Consider the following 12,777-nt stretch of genomic DNA (forward strand, 5'->3'; position numbering starts at 1 on the left):
GGTGGCATGGTGAGCAAAAGAATGATGGATTTAACCCAGATCTCTTGACTGGGGGATGAATGTTTTGTTTTATTCTGCATTCCGTCCATCAATTATGTGTCTTTTTTTTTCTCGCCCTAAGTGTGCCAGGTATGCCCAGACATGTGTCCTGGGCTCACTGTGCCACTGGAATCATGCTATCCTGGCTGAAGAGGGGTGAAACCCCAAAACCCGTCCTAGGATGCTTGTTTCTGGTCTAGGAAGGACCTGGCTTGGCAGTTCGGCTGGACTCTTTCCATGAGGCACAGGATCAAGACTTATTTGCATATGTCCTGGTCTAAACTGGGGTGGCATGGTGACCAAAAGAATGATGGATTTAACCCAGATCTCTTGACTGGGGGTGAATGCTTTGATTTGTTCTGCATTCCATCCATCAATTGTGTGTCTTTTTCTAAACATCTAAAGAGCACACTGTTTAGGCCGCATTCCAACCATGGCGGCCTCTTCAGCCAAACCTAGAGGAGTAATCATATACTTTTTAGAGTACACCAATTTATTGAAGGTTTGGAAGAGGTGTGGCGCAGCAGAAAGGGTGCCTGACTCCGGGGTTCATGGTTTGATTCCCGGTGCCGGCAGCAGGTTAGCCCAGCACCATGTGACTCTGGGCAATGGCTCGCTTAATCTTCCCGACACCCCCCAGCGCTGGGACACCTCTTGGGAGGTAGCTGTGCGCTTTACAAATACTTGTATTATATATATTTAATTTTACAGGCAGCTAAGCTTAAAGCCCGCATTTCATGGCAAGGCTCAAATCTCTTTTTTGCTCAAGATTACGCTAAGGAAATGGAAGATCGAAGGAAGAAGTTCCTGGATATGACAACAGCACTCAGTATCTCAATGACAGATTAGGTCTCTTTCACCCATGTCTTTTTAAAGTAACATATAAGAACAAGACCACAAACTTGGAAGATCCTGCATTGCTACAATGGTTCTTGGAACAATGTGGAGACGAGGAGATGGAACTGTCCCCACAAGCTAATGTTTGATCTTATGTTGTCATTCATTTGATATGCTCTGTTGTTTCAAACAATGTTGTTATGTACTCGTCTACTGAAGTTTCTTGTTTCCCCATATGTTGTACTCACCTGTTGTGTTTTCCTCCTCTATTAGGTGTGGTATTTCCTGTTTACATATTCTTTGTTTATCCCTGGTCCTTTTCAATGATGTCCTCCCTCCCTAGTCCGCCCTAAGTTGCCCTGTTAGTTGTGCCATTTTCCTTGTGTGACTTCACCACCCTCATCTTGTTCATGTTTTCTGTCAATGGTCATTATGTTGACGGATTTTATAGTATATGTTTTTTATTTGTTGTCTTCTTTTCCTTTCTCCACTTTCCTTATTTTGTTTCAGATTATCTCTCTTTCTCAATTGTAAGCTCCTTTTCCTACTCTATACTATTTCCCTTCTTCCAGATTATGTCACTTTCTCTTATTCTCTTGATTTTCACAATTATTTATCTCTTGCTCTATATTTTCATCTTTTTACCTGGTTAGTTCTACCATTTTTCTTAAGTGACTTCTTCACCTTGCTCATTTTTTGCAATAGTTTCTTATATTTCTAAAATAAATGTATGATGTATGTTTTTTATTTATTATATTTCTTTTCTCTCTCTCTTATTATCTTACCTATACGTTATCAGTCACCTCTTCATCTTCGCCAATGTTTTTTTCTATCCTATTCTCATCTTTATATATCTCCTCCTTATCAACTACTTATATCTATTTTTCTCATTCTTTCTTTTTTCATAACCACTCATTCCCTCCTTTATGCTTCTCATTTTGGTCAGTGTGATATTGCAACTTTTATGCTGATCATTATCATATATAGCTTATTGTTAAATTGTAATAGATCTATCATTTTTGCATTTAATTTATATTCTATTGTTTATTGTCGATGACGTTAAGAGTTGTTTCATGGAATGTTAAAGGTTTGGGTTCTCCAATAAAAAGTCAACGGGTACTCTCTCATTTATCTCATTTAAAGTGTGATATAGCGTTCTTACAAGAAATTCACGTTTTTAGATAAAGAAATAGCTAAACTTAAAGGACAATGGGTTGGCCATATCTTTGCTTCTCCAGGTACAGGTAAAATGGTGTCTTTTACTCATTGTCCTCTCTCTCTTTCTCTTCCTATTTTCAATAATAGTTGCAAAATCCTTCAACCTTTATTTACTGATCACCTCTACCCTAGATATCGTTTTCTGCAATCTTCATTATGGTATAATAAGCTTCTTAAAATTAGTCATAGAATCATTTTTTGGAGATATTGGCTCATTAGAGGACTGCACTGGGTTCATCAACTTTTCCAGAATGATACATGTATATCATTTTCAGTTGCTCAAGCACGTTTTTCTTTGCCTAGTTCATGCCTAAATATTTCTCCCCGATTATGCTGATCCAGTCAACGTACAATAATTTATCACTCAATACTCCTTCCTCATGTTCCCCTCCCACCATTCTTTCAGTGTTGTCTCTTTCTCCATCTGCATCCCAAGTCTACAAACATCTCTCCTCTTCTCCAGTTATTCCAGATAAAACAGAGGTAGAAATGTTATGAGAGGCTGATCTCAAATTGTCCCTATCTATTTTACCTGGAACAAGATCTGGATTAAGATTAGGAAATCCTCTTGGGCTGCTAATACTTCCCAAACCTTTTTTTATATGTATAAAAGATTATTTCTAACTCCTATTTCTTTGCACAAAATAAATCTTACTCTCTCTCCATCTTGTTGGTCCTGTGGTCCTCTTATTCATCCTCCGCTGATTTACATCACATGCTATTCACTCTCTTGTTCATAGCTTCTGGATGCTAGTTTTGAATAAAATTAACAATATTTTTCATACACAGATACCCTCCACTTTTGTTAACATATTTTTAGGTAGTGTATCTTCTGCTTGGGAATCATATCCAAACACGTTTCATATTATTGATCTACTTCTTGCGGTTGCTTTTCAACAAATTACTAGGGCATGGAAAAACATCAATAACATCTCCTATACAGCATAGTGGTATGGGGTCTGTTACAACCATAGGTTAGATAGAGCACATGTCCATCCCATATCCCTTGCTACAAAACGAGAATGCTTATGGTCACCTATTGCTCATTTTCAAGATACTTCTGCAAATATAACACGAACCAACAATCCCCGCATTGAAGAAGTTCCTAAACCTCCATGACATGTTTTTACTGTTACTTATTTTGTCTTGCTCAATTTCTATTTTTCTTAATTATGTATTTTAACAGTTACTACTATTTATATAAGTGGTTATGCTAAGAGGAGCAATATTTTATAAGTACCATTACCCTTCCCCCCATCCCCCTTCTTCTTTTCCCATCTTTTTTCAAATTATTTAACAGATTATACAGTTAAGATTGTATCCCATATTTCTGTATCTATTGTAATATTTCATATTACTTCAATAAAAAAAAAAATTTCAACTCAAAAAAGAATATTTGGTTCTAAACCACACCCTTCATGGTCATAAACCAAGTTTATTACTTTGTGAGCACTGATTCAGTCATGACTTGCATCAAAGATGAGCTCTTGAACTTTTTGGGCAAAAACACGAACTCAGCTCTTACGCTGCAGGTCCATTCAAGACCTCATGATTCAGTGCTTCTCAAAGTATTGGGCAAGGCCATGGCAAAGTATAGGGAAAAATAAAAACGTCTATTTAACTCAAAGTCAAAGATGCAATATATTTGCTATTATATGTTTATTTTGAATGTATGGCAAAAATAACTAAAAATATTTAGCAATATTGATTTACTTTTGAAATAAATCTCTATTAAATGGAAATATATTAAATTGAATTACAATCATTTTTCTGAAGTTTAAATTAAAAAATTAATTCCCACCTGAGAAAAGAAAATGTTATGTTTTTTTAGGCATCAATAAATATTAAATGTGAATAATGAAAGTAGTCAAAATTCATATAATTATTTGAATACAAATTATTGTTTCAGTCATTTTTAAATTTAAGTATAAAAATATTTTATAATTAACTAATAAATACCACCTTTTTTATATATTTCATTTATATTTTACCTATTTGATATCATTTTATTTAATTTAACTTTTAATTCCCTACCTACATTATTTTCTATTATTGGGTGTTGCAGTACCAGTGGTTGACAGTGTTTGTTCCTTGACTTACTTCTTTTCATTAATAACACACTCGCAGATTTTGCGAAAGAGCAAAAAGTAGGAAACCTACTCAAAAGTGTAAATTATTACAAATTGTATGTTACTGTGAGAAATCAGGTAACTAGTTGTCAGATTGAGGCACAGCCCAACCCTAAATTAACCTGTGCTCAACACTCCGGTAGCTTGGCAAAGAGCAGTCAGAATGAACTTAGAGGCAATGTATAAAGTATTTGTGCAAAACCCCAAACAGTATTCAAGTGTAAACATCACACAAAAAGGATCCCAAACCAAGTAGATAAATAGAACTTTATTAATTAAATAAAACAAGACCAAAATGACAAAAATCCAATCTGTAGAACCAGAGAGATTACATTTGAACGATTTTAGAGAAAATAGCTAACAAAGTGCCAACTGTGGAGATCTGGTCGTGCCGGACCAGGACAAAACCACAAGTTTAGGCTGACTCCCAAGGTGCATGGGCCAGCTACAGGTACCAAGTTAGGCCTGCTGAACAAAGTAACTTAAATCCTGGTTTGTGGAGTGTTGCGAGGATCCGCATCAAAGATGTGTTGCGCAGCCAATGCGATGCATCAGTTCTGAGATGCGGCGAGGCTGCAATATGAGAGCCTGCATCGTCATCAAGGATCCCGTCAACAGGGCTTGTGATGCAAAGTCTGCCGACAAGGATGTGGCACCCAGTTGGGGAGAATGCTTTGGGTTTCAAAGACATGCAAAGCTGCAATGCGGAGTCCTGTGTCATTGTCCAGGCTGCCATCGAGGAGGGATGTGAAGGCATGCGCTGAGGATGGATTGCACAGTTGCAGCGATGCAGGGATTACGAAGAGTGGTAATGTGATGCAGGTCTTTCCAATGGGTCCAGTCCACACCACAGTGGTGGTGAGTAGGTTCTGCTCAGGTTTGCTCCATGTAAAAAACAACAAGTGATGGACTGAATGTGGATCAATGTCACACACTCCCCCAGTCAAAAGATCTGGGCCCAAATCCATCGTTTTTTTGCACTCCACACCACCCTGGGTCAGATAATGGCTTTATGCAAATCAGCTCTGACCCTGTTGCCCCATGGGAACAGTCCAGTCCGAACTACAACAGCCATATCTTTCCCATACCGGAATCAAGCATCCGAGGACCGGACCGGTTTCGAGGTAACACCTCTCTTCAGCCCGGCTAGCTTGACTCCAAGTGGTGTGGAGTGCCTGGGACCCACGGCTGGGCATCCCCAGCGCACTTAGGGCGGCAATTGCAAAAAACAACAAGTGATGGACTGAATGTGGATCAATGTCACACACTCCCCCAGTCAAAAGATCTGGGCCCAAATCCATCGTTTTTTTGCACTCCACACCACCCTGGGTCAGATAATGGCTTTATGCAAATCAGCTCTGACCCTGTTGCCCCATGGGAACAGTCCAGTCCGAACTACAACAGCCATATCTTTCCCAGACCGGAATCAAGCATCCGAGGACCGGACCGGTTTCGAGGTAACACCTCTCTTCAGCCCGGCTAGCTTGACTCCAAGTGGTGTGGAGTGCCTGGGACCCACGTCTGGGCATCCCCAGCGCACTTAGGGCGGCAATTGCAAAAAACAACAAGTGATGGACTGAATGTGGATCAATGTCACACACTCCCCCAGTCAAAAGATCTGGGCCCAAATCCATCGTTTTTTTGCACTCCACACCACCCTGGGTCAGATAATGGCTTTATGCAAATCAGCTCTGACCCTGTTGCCCCATGGGAACAGTCCAGTCCGAACTACAACAGCCATATCTTTCCCAGACCGGAATCAAGCATCCGAGGACCGGACCGGTTTCGAGGTAACACCTCTCTTCAGCCCGGCTAGCTTGACTCCAAGTGGTGTGGAGTGCCTGGGACCCACGTCTGGGCATCCCCAGCGCACTTAGGGCGGCAATTGCAAAAAAACAACAAGTGATGGACTGAATGTGGATCAATGTCACACACTCCCCCAGTCAAAAGATCTGGGCCCAAATCCATCGTTTTTTTGCACTCCACACCACCCTGGGTCAGATAATGGCTTTATGCAAATCAGCTCTGACCCTGTTGCCCCATGGGAACAGTCCAGTCCGAACTACAACAGCCATATCTTTCCCAGACCGGAATCAAGCATCCGAGGACCGGACCGGTTTCGAGGTAACACCTCTCTTCAGCCCGGCTAGCTTGACTCCAAGTGGTGTGGAGTGCCTGGGACCCACGTCTGGGCATCCCCAGCGCACTTAGGGCGGCAATTGCAAAAAACAACAAGTGATGGACTGAATGTGGATCAATGTCACACACTCCCCCAGTCAAAAGATCTGGGCCCAAATCCATCGTTTTTTTGCACTCCACACCACCCTGGGTCAGATAATGGCTTTATGCAAATCAGCTCTGACCCTGTTGCCCCATGGGAACAGTCCAGTCCGAACTACAACAGCCATATCTTTCCCAGACCGGAATCAAGCATCCGAGGACCGGACCGGTTTCGAGGTAACACCTCTCTTCAGCCCGGCTAGCTTGACTCCAAGTGGTGTGGAGTGCCTGGGACCCACGTCTGGGCATCCCCAGCGCACTTAGGGCGGCAATTGCAAAAAACAACAAGTGATGGACTGAATGTGGATCAATGTCACACACTCCCCCAGTCAAAAGATCTGGGCCCAAATCCATCGTTTTTTTGCACTCCACACCACCCTGGGTCAGATAATGGCTTTATGCAAATCAGCTCTGACCCTGTTGCCCCATGGGAACAGTCCAGTCCGAACTACAACAGCCATATCTTTCCCAGACCGGAATCAAGCATCCGAGGACCGGACCGGTTTCGAGGTAACACCTCTCTTCAGCCCGGCTAGCTTGACTCCAAGTGGTGTGGAGTGCCTGGGACCCACGTCTGGGCATCCCCAGCGCACTTAGGGCGGCAATTGCAAAAAACAACAAGTGATGGACTGAATGTGGATCAATGTCACACACTCCCCCAGTCAAAAGATCTGGGCCCAAATCCATCGTTTTTTTGCACTCCACACCACCCTGGGTCAGATAATGGCTTTATGCAAATCAGCTCTGACCCTGTTGCCCCATGGGAACAGTCCAGTCCGAACTACAACAGCCATATCTTTCCCAGACCGGAATCAAGCATCCGAGGACCGGACCGGTTTCGAGGTAACACCTCTCTTCAGCCCGGCTAGCTTGACTCCAAGTGGTGTGGAGTGCCTGGGACCCACGTCTGGGCATCCCCAGCGCACTTAGGGCGGCAATTGCAAAAAAACAACAAGTGATGGACTGAATGTGGATCAATGTCACACACTCCCCCAGTCAAAAGATCTGGGCCCAAATCCATCGTTTTTTTGCACTCCACACCACCCTGGGTCAGATAATGGCTTTATGCAAATCAGCTCTGACCCTGTTGCCCCATGGGAACAGTCCAGTCCGAACTACAACAGCCATATCTTTCCCAGACCGGAATCAAGCATCCGAGGACCGGACCGGTTTCGAGGTAACACCTCTCTTCAGCCCGGCTAGCTTGACTCCAAGTGGTGTGGAGTGCCTGGGACCCACGTCTGGGCATCCCCAGCGCACTTAGGGCGGCAATTGCAAAAAACAACAAGTGATGGACTGAATGTGGATCAATGTCACACACTCCCCCAGTCAAAAGATCTGGGCCCAAATCCATCGTTTTTTTGCACTCCACACCACCCTGGGTCAGATAATGGCTTTATGCAAATCAGCTCTGACCCTGTTGCCCCATGGGAACAGTCCAGTCCGAACTACAACAGCCATATCTTTCCCAGACCGGAATCAAGCATCCGAGGACCGGACCGGTTTCGAGGTAACACCTCTCTTCAGCCCGGCTAGCTTGACTCCAAGTGGTGTGGAGTGCCTGGGACCCACGTCTGGGCATCCCCAGCGCACTTAGGGCGGCAATTGCAAAAAACAACAAGTGATGGACTGAATGTGGATCAATGTCACACACTCCCCCAGTCAAAAGATCTGGGCCCAAATCCATCGTTTTTTTGCACTCCACACCACCCTGGGTCAGATAATGGCTTTATGCAAATCAGCTCTGACCCTGTTGCCCCATGGGAACAGTCCAGTCCGAACTACAACAGCCATATCTTTCCCAGACCGGAATCAAGCATCCGAGGACCGGACCGGTTTCGAGGTAACACCTCTCTTCAGCCCGGCTAGCTTGACTCCAAGTGGTGTGGAGTGCCTGGGACCCACGTCTGGGCATCCCCAGCGCACTTAGGGCGGCAATTGCAAAAAACAACAAGTGATGGACTGAATGTGGATCAATGTCACACACTCCCCCAGTCAAAAGATCTGGGCCCAAATCCATCGTTTTTTTGCACTCCACACCACCCTGGGTCAGATAATGGCTTTATGCAAATCAGCTCTGACCCTGTTGCCCCATGGGAACAGTCCAGTCCGAACTACAACAGCCATATCTTTCCCAGACCGGAAGGACTGGGGGAGTGTGTGACATTGATCCACATTCAGTCCATCACTTGTTGTTTTTTGCAATTGCCGCCCTAAGTGCGCTGGGGATGCCCAGACGTGGGTCCCAGGCACTCCACACCACTTGGAGTCAAGCTAGCCGGGCTGAAGAGAGGTGTTACCTCGAAACCGGTCCGGTCCTCGGATGCTTGATTCCGGTCTGGGAAAGATATGGCTGTTGTAGTTCGGACTGGACTGTTCCCATGGGGCAACAGGGTCAGAGCTGATTTGCATAAAGTCATTATCTGACCCAGGGTGGTGTGGAGTGCAAAAAAAACGATGGATTTGGGCCCAGATCTTTTGACTGGGGGAGTGTGTGACATTGATCCACATTCAGTCCATCACTTGTTGTTTTTTGCAATTGCCGCCCTAAGTGCGCTGGGGATGCCCAGACGTGGGTCCCAGGCACTCCACACCACTTGGAGTCAAGCTAGCCGGGCTGAAGAGAGGTGTTACCTCGAAACCGGTCCGGTCCTCGGATGCTTGATTCCGGTCTGGGAAAGATATGGCTGTTGTAGTTCGGACTGGACTGTTCCCATGGGGCAACAGGGTCAGAGCTGATTTGCATAAAGTCATTATCTGACCCAGGGTGGTGTGGAGTGCAAAAAAACGATGGATTTGGGCCCAGATCTTTTGACTGGGGGAGTGTGTGACATTGATCCACATTCAGTCCATCACTTGTTGTTTTTTGCAATTGCCGCCCTAAGTGCGCTGGGGATGCCCAGACGTGGGTCCCAGGCACTCCACACCACTTGGAGTCAAGCTAGCCGGGCTGAAGAGAGGTGTTACCTCGAAACCGGTCCGGTCCTCGGATGCTTGATTCCGGTCTGGGAAAGATATGGCTGTTGTAGTTCGGACTGGACTGTTCCCATGGGGCAACAGGGTCAGAGCTGATTTGCATAAAGTCATTATCTGACCCAGGGTGGTGTGGAGTGCAAAAAAACGATGGATTTGGGCCCAGATCTTTTGACTGGGGGAGTGTGTGACATTGATCCACATTCAGTCCATCACTTGTTGTTTTTTGCAATTGCCGCCCTAAGTGCGCTGGGGAAGCCCAGACGTGGGTCCCAGGCACTCCACACCACTTGGAGTCAAGCTAGCCGGGCTGAAGAGAGGTGTTACCTCGAAACCGGTCCGGTCCTCGGATGCTTGATTCCGGTCTGGGAAAGATATGGCTGTTGTAGTTCGGACTGGACTGTTCCCATGGGGCAACAGGGTCAGAGCTGATTTGCATAAAGTCATTATCTGACCCAGGGTGGTGTGGAGTGCAAAAAAACGATGGATTTGGGCACAGATCTTTTGACTGGGGGAGTGTGTGACATTGATCCACATTCAGTCCATCACTTGTTGTTTTTTGCAGGTTTGCTCCATGTAGCAGATGAGAGGACTCAGTTCCGCAGGATCCACAGGAGCTGGAAGAAACTTAGGCCCACTTCTAAGGGTCCGGGCTTGGGTGGCACCACTTGGCAGGTTAGACTCACAGATGATAGAATCCAGATTCACATGCACGGCTGTTCGAAGCCTGTTGTGTCCCTGAGTCTTCAGATTAGGAGGCTAGTCAACTAGTTCATGTAGTCACTCTGAGTTCTGGTTTCAAGAGATGCATGTACAATACCTCTCCCCTAGGAAAAAGGGCAGCAGGCAGCAGATCAGCACAGTACTGCAGCAGTTCCTTCAGAGCAGCAGTCCAGCAGAGTGGCAGTCCTTCCTGCAGCACAACAGTCCTTCTTCCTTGCTGAGCATCTACAGGTCCAGAAGTGTACTGAAGTGGTGGTGTCTGACGTCCAGTATTTACACACAGTTGTACCTTTGAAGTGGGAAGAAGTTTATAGAGGCTTGCCTTTAAAGTGCACAGGTGCCCGGCCTTCCTGGCTCCAGACTAACTACAGGGGATGTGCTGCCAGGTGCGGCTGGCATAGGTAAGACCAGTGGGGCAGTGAACAATGCAGAGTGCAAGGTAAGTGGTTTTATTTATGTTTTATTTAATTTTACCTATCCCGTTGTCTTTCGATTTGTGCCCACCACTCTCACCTGTGCTGGCCACGCCTGTGTGCTGCCCTTTGTGTGGCGACAGGACACAGCCTTTTCAAGTGTAAGTGGGGCAGGCCCAGCTTTTCCCTCCCATCCTGCCAGTAATGGCCCATCCAGTCACACCTATTCTTCCCATTGTGTGTGATTGTTTGAGAGGAATACAACAATCCCAACTACCACCCACACCCAGACATGTGACCCAGAGACAGGCAAGAAAATGCAAACTTTCTAAAAGTGGCATTTTTAGAATTGCAAGTTAAATTGCGACTTCACTATGTTAGAATTTTAAATTATGATTTCAGAGACACCAAACATAAGGGGTTACCTATTCCCATTTGGACATTATACCAATAACATTTAATAAGGTAATTCCAATGTTATCCCATGAAAGTGGTAGGCCTTGCAGTAGTGAAGAACAAAATTGAGTGTTTCCGGCTACTAGGACATGCATAACTTAAACATCCATGTCTGAAATGCACTTCACCCTGCCCTTGGGCTGTCTAGGGCCTACCATAGGTGTGATTTATATGAATTAAAAAATGAGGCCTTGGTCTGGCAAAGTGTTTACTTTGCCAGGTCGAAGTGGCAGTTTGAAACTGTACACACAGGCTCTGCAATGGCAGGTCTGAGACATGTTTAGAGTGCTACTTAAATAGGTGGCACAATCAGTGCTGCAGGTCCTCGGGAGCTTGTTTCCGGTCCAGGGAAGTCATGGCTTGGCAGTTCGGGCTGGACTGTTCCCATGAGGCGCAGGGTCAGACTGATTTGCATATAGCCATGTCTGAACTGGGGTGGCAGAGTGGGCTAAAGAACGGTGATGGGTCAAACCCAGATCTTTTGACTGGGTGTGAGTGTTTGATTGGTTCAGATGCTCCGTCCATCACCACCCCCTTTTGTACCGCTTTTGGCCGCCATAAGTGTGGCAGGGTATGCTCAGACGTGAGTCCCTTGCTCACTTTGCCACTGGATTCAAGCAAGCCGGGCTGAAGACGGCTGTAATGCCAGAAACCGGTCCTCGGAAGCTTGTTTCCGGTCCAGGGAAGTCATGGCTTAGCAGTTCGGGCTAGACTGTTCCCATGAGGCACAGGGTCAGACTGATTTGCATATAGCCATGTCTGAACTGGGGTGGCAGAGTGGGCTAAAGAACGGGGATGGGTCAAACCCAGATCTTTTGACTGGGTGTGAGTGTTTGATTGGTTCAGATGCTCCGTCCATCACCACCCCCTTTTGTACCGCAGGTCCACTAGTAGCATTCAATTTATAGGGCCTGGGCACAGGCAGTGCCAATTTACTAGGGACTTACAAGTAAATTAAAGATGCCAATTGGGAATAAGTCAATGTTGTCATATTCTAGAGAAGGAGAATAAGTATTTCAGCACAGGTTAGAAGTGGCACAGTGTGCAGAGGCCAAAGGTTCAGCAAGAATAAAGTCAGCAAAAATAGGAGGTCTGAAGGCAAAAAGTTAGGGGAAAACCACACAGAGGACATGAGTTTTTCAAAATTGGTAGGACTACCTGTCTTTAAAAATGAACATGTGCAGTGATGGTTGGAGATGCATGCTGCAGCTCAAATAAAGAGGTAGTATATAGCCCAATATAATACATTGCCTTAGGTACATACATTGGAATAAGCATATATTGTCTAATACCATAGGTCAGAGTAGAACCCTGAATGAAATCAGTTTTGATCCCAAAGGTTGTGAATTGAAGACCAAGCAGAGGAAACTAATGCTGACGTATTACAGTGGGAATAGCTTGTATTAGTGCAGGTAATGGCGCAAGGGTGCCTGCATTATGAGCTGGATTGCTTTTGTTCCGGAAGGGATACCTTCATGTACAAAAATAATCTTTAGAGGCATATTTATTTTTCTATGTGTGCTGCAGAATGCAGCACACATGGAAAGGGGTAGTAAAAAGGAGAAATAAGGACATTTGTCCTCCTTACACTTCAAACAGGTAGGCGCCTCATTTTGATGCAAACCCAGATTTACATGTTGCTGTAAATCTGGGTTTGCATCAAAATACATGTGTGGATACATGGGAACGCCCATGCTTCATCCATGTAA

The sequence above is a fragment of the Lissotriton helveticus genome, chromosome 6 (assembly GCF_964261635.1).
Source record: "Lissotriton helveticus chromosome 6, aLisHel1.1, whole genome shotgun sequence".
NCBI lineage: Eukaryota > Metazoa > Chordata > Amphibia > Caudata > Salamandridae > Lissotriton > Lissotriton helveticus.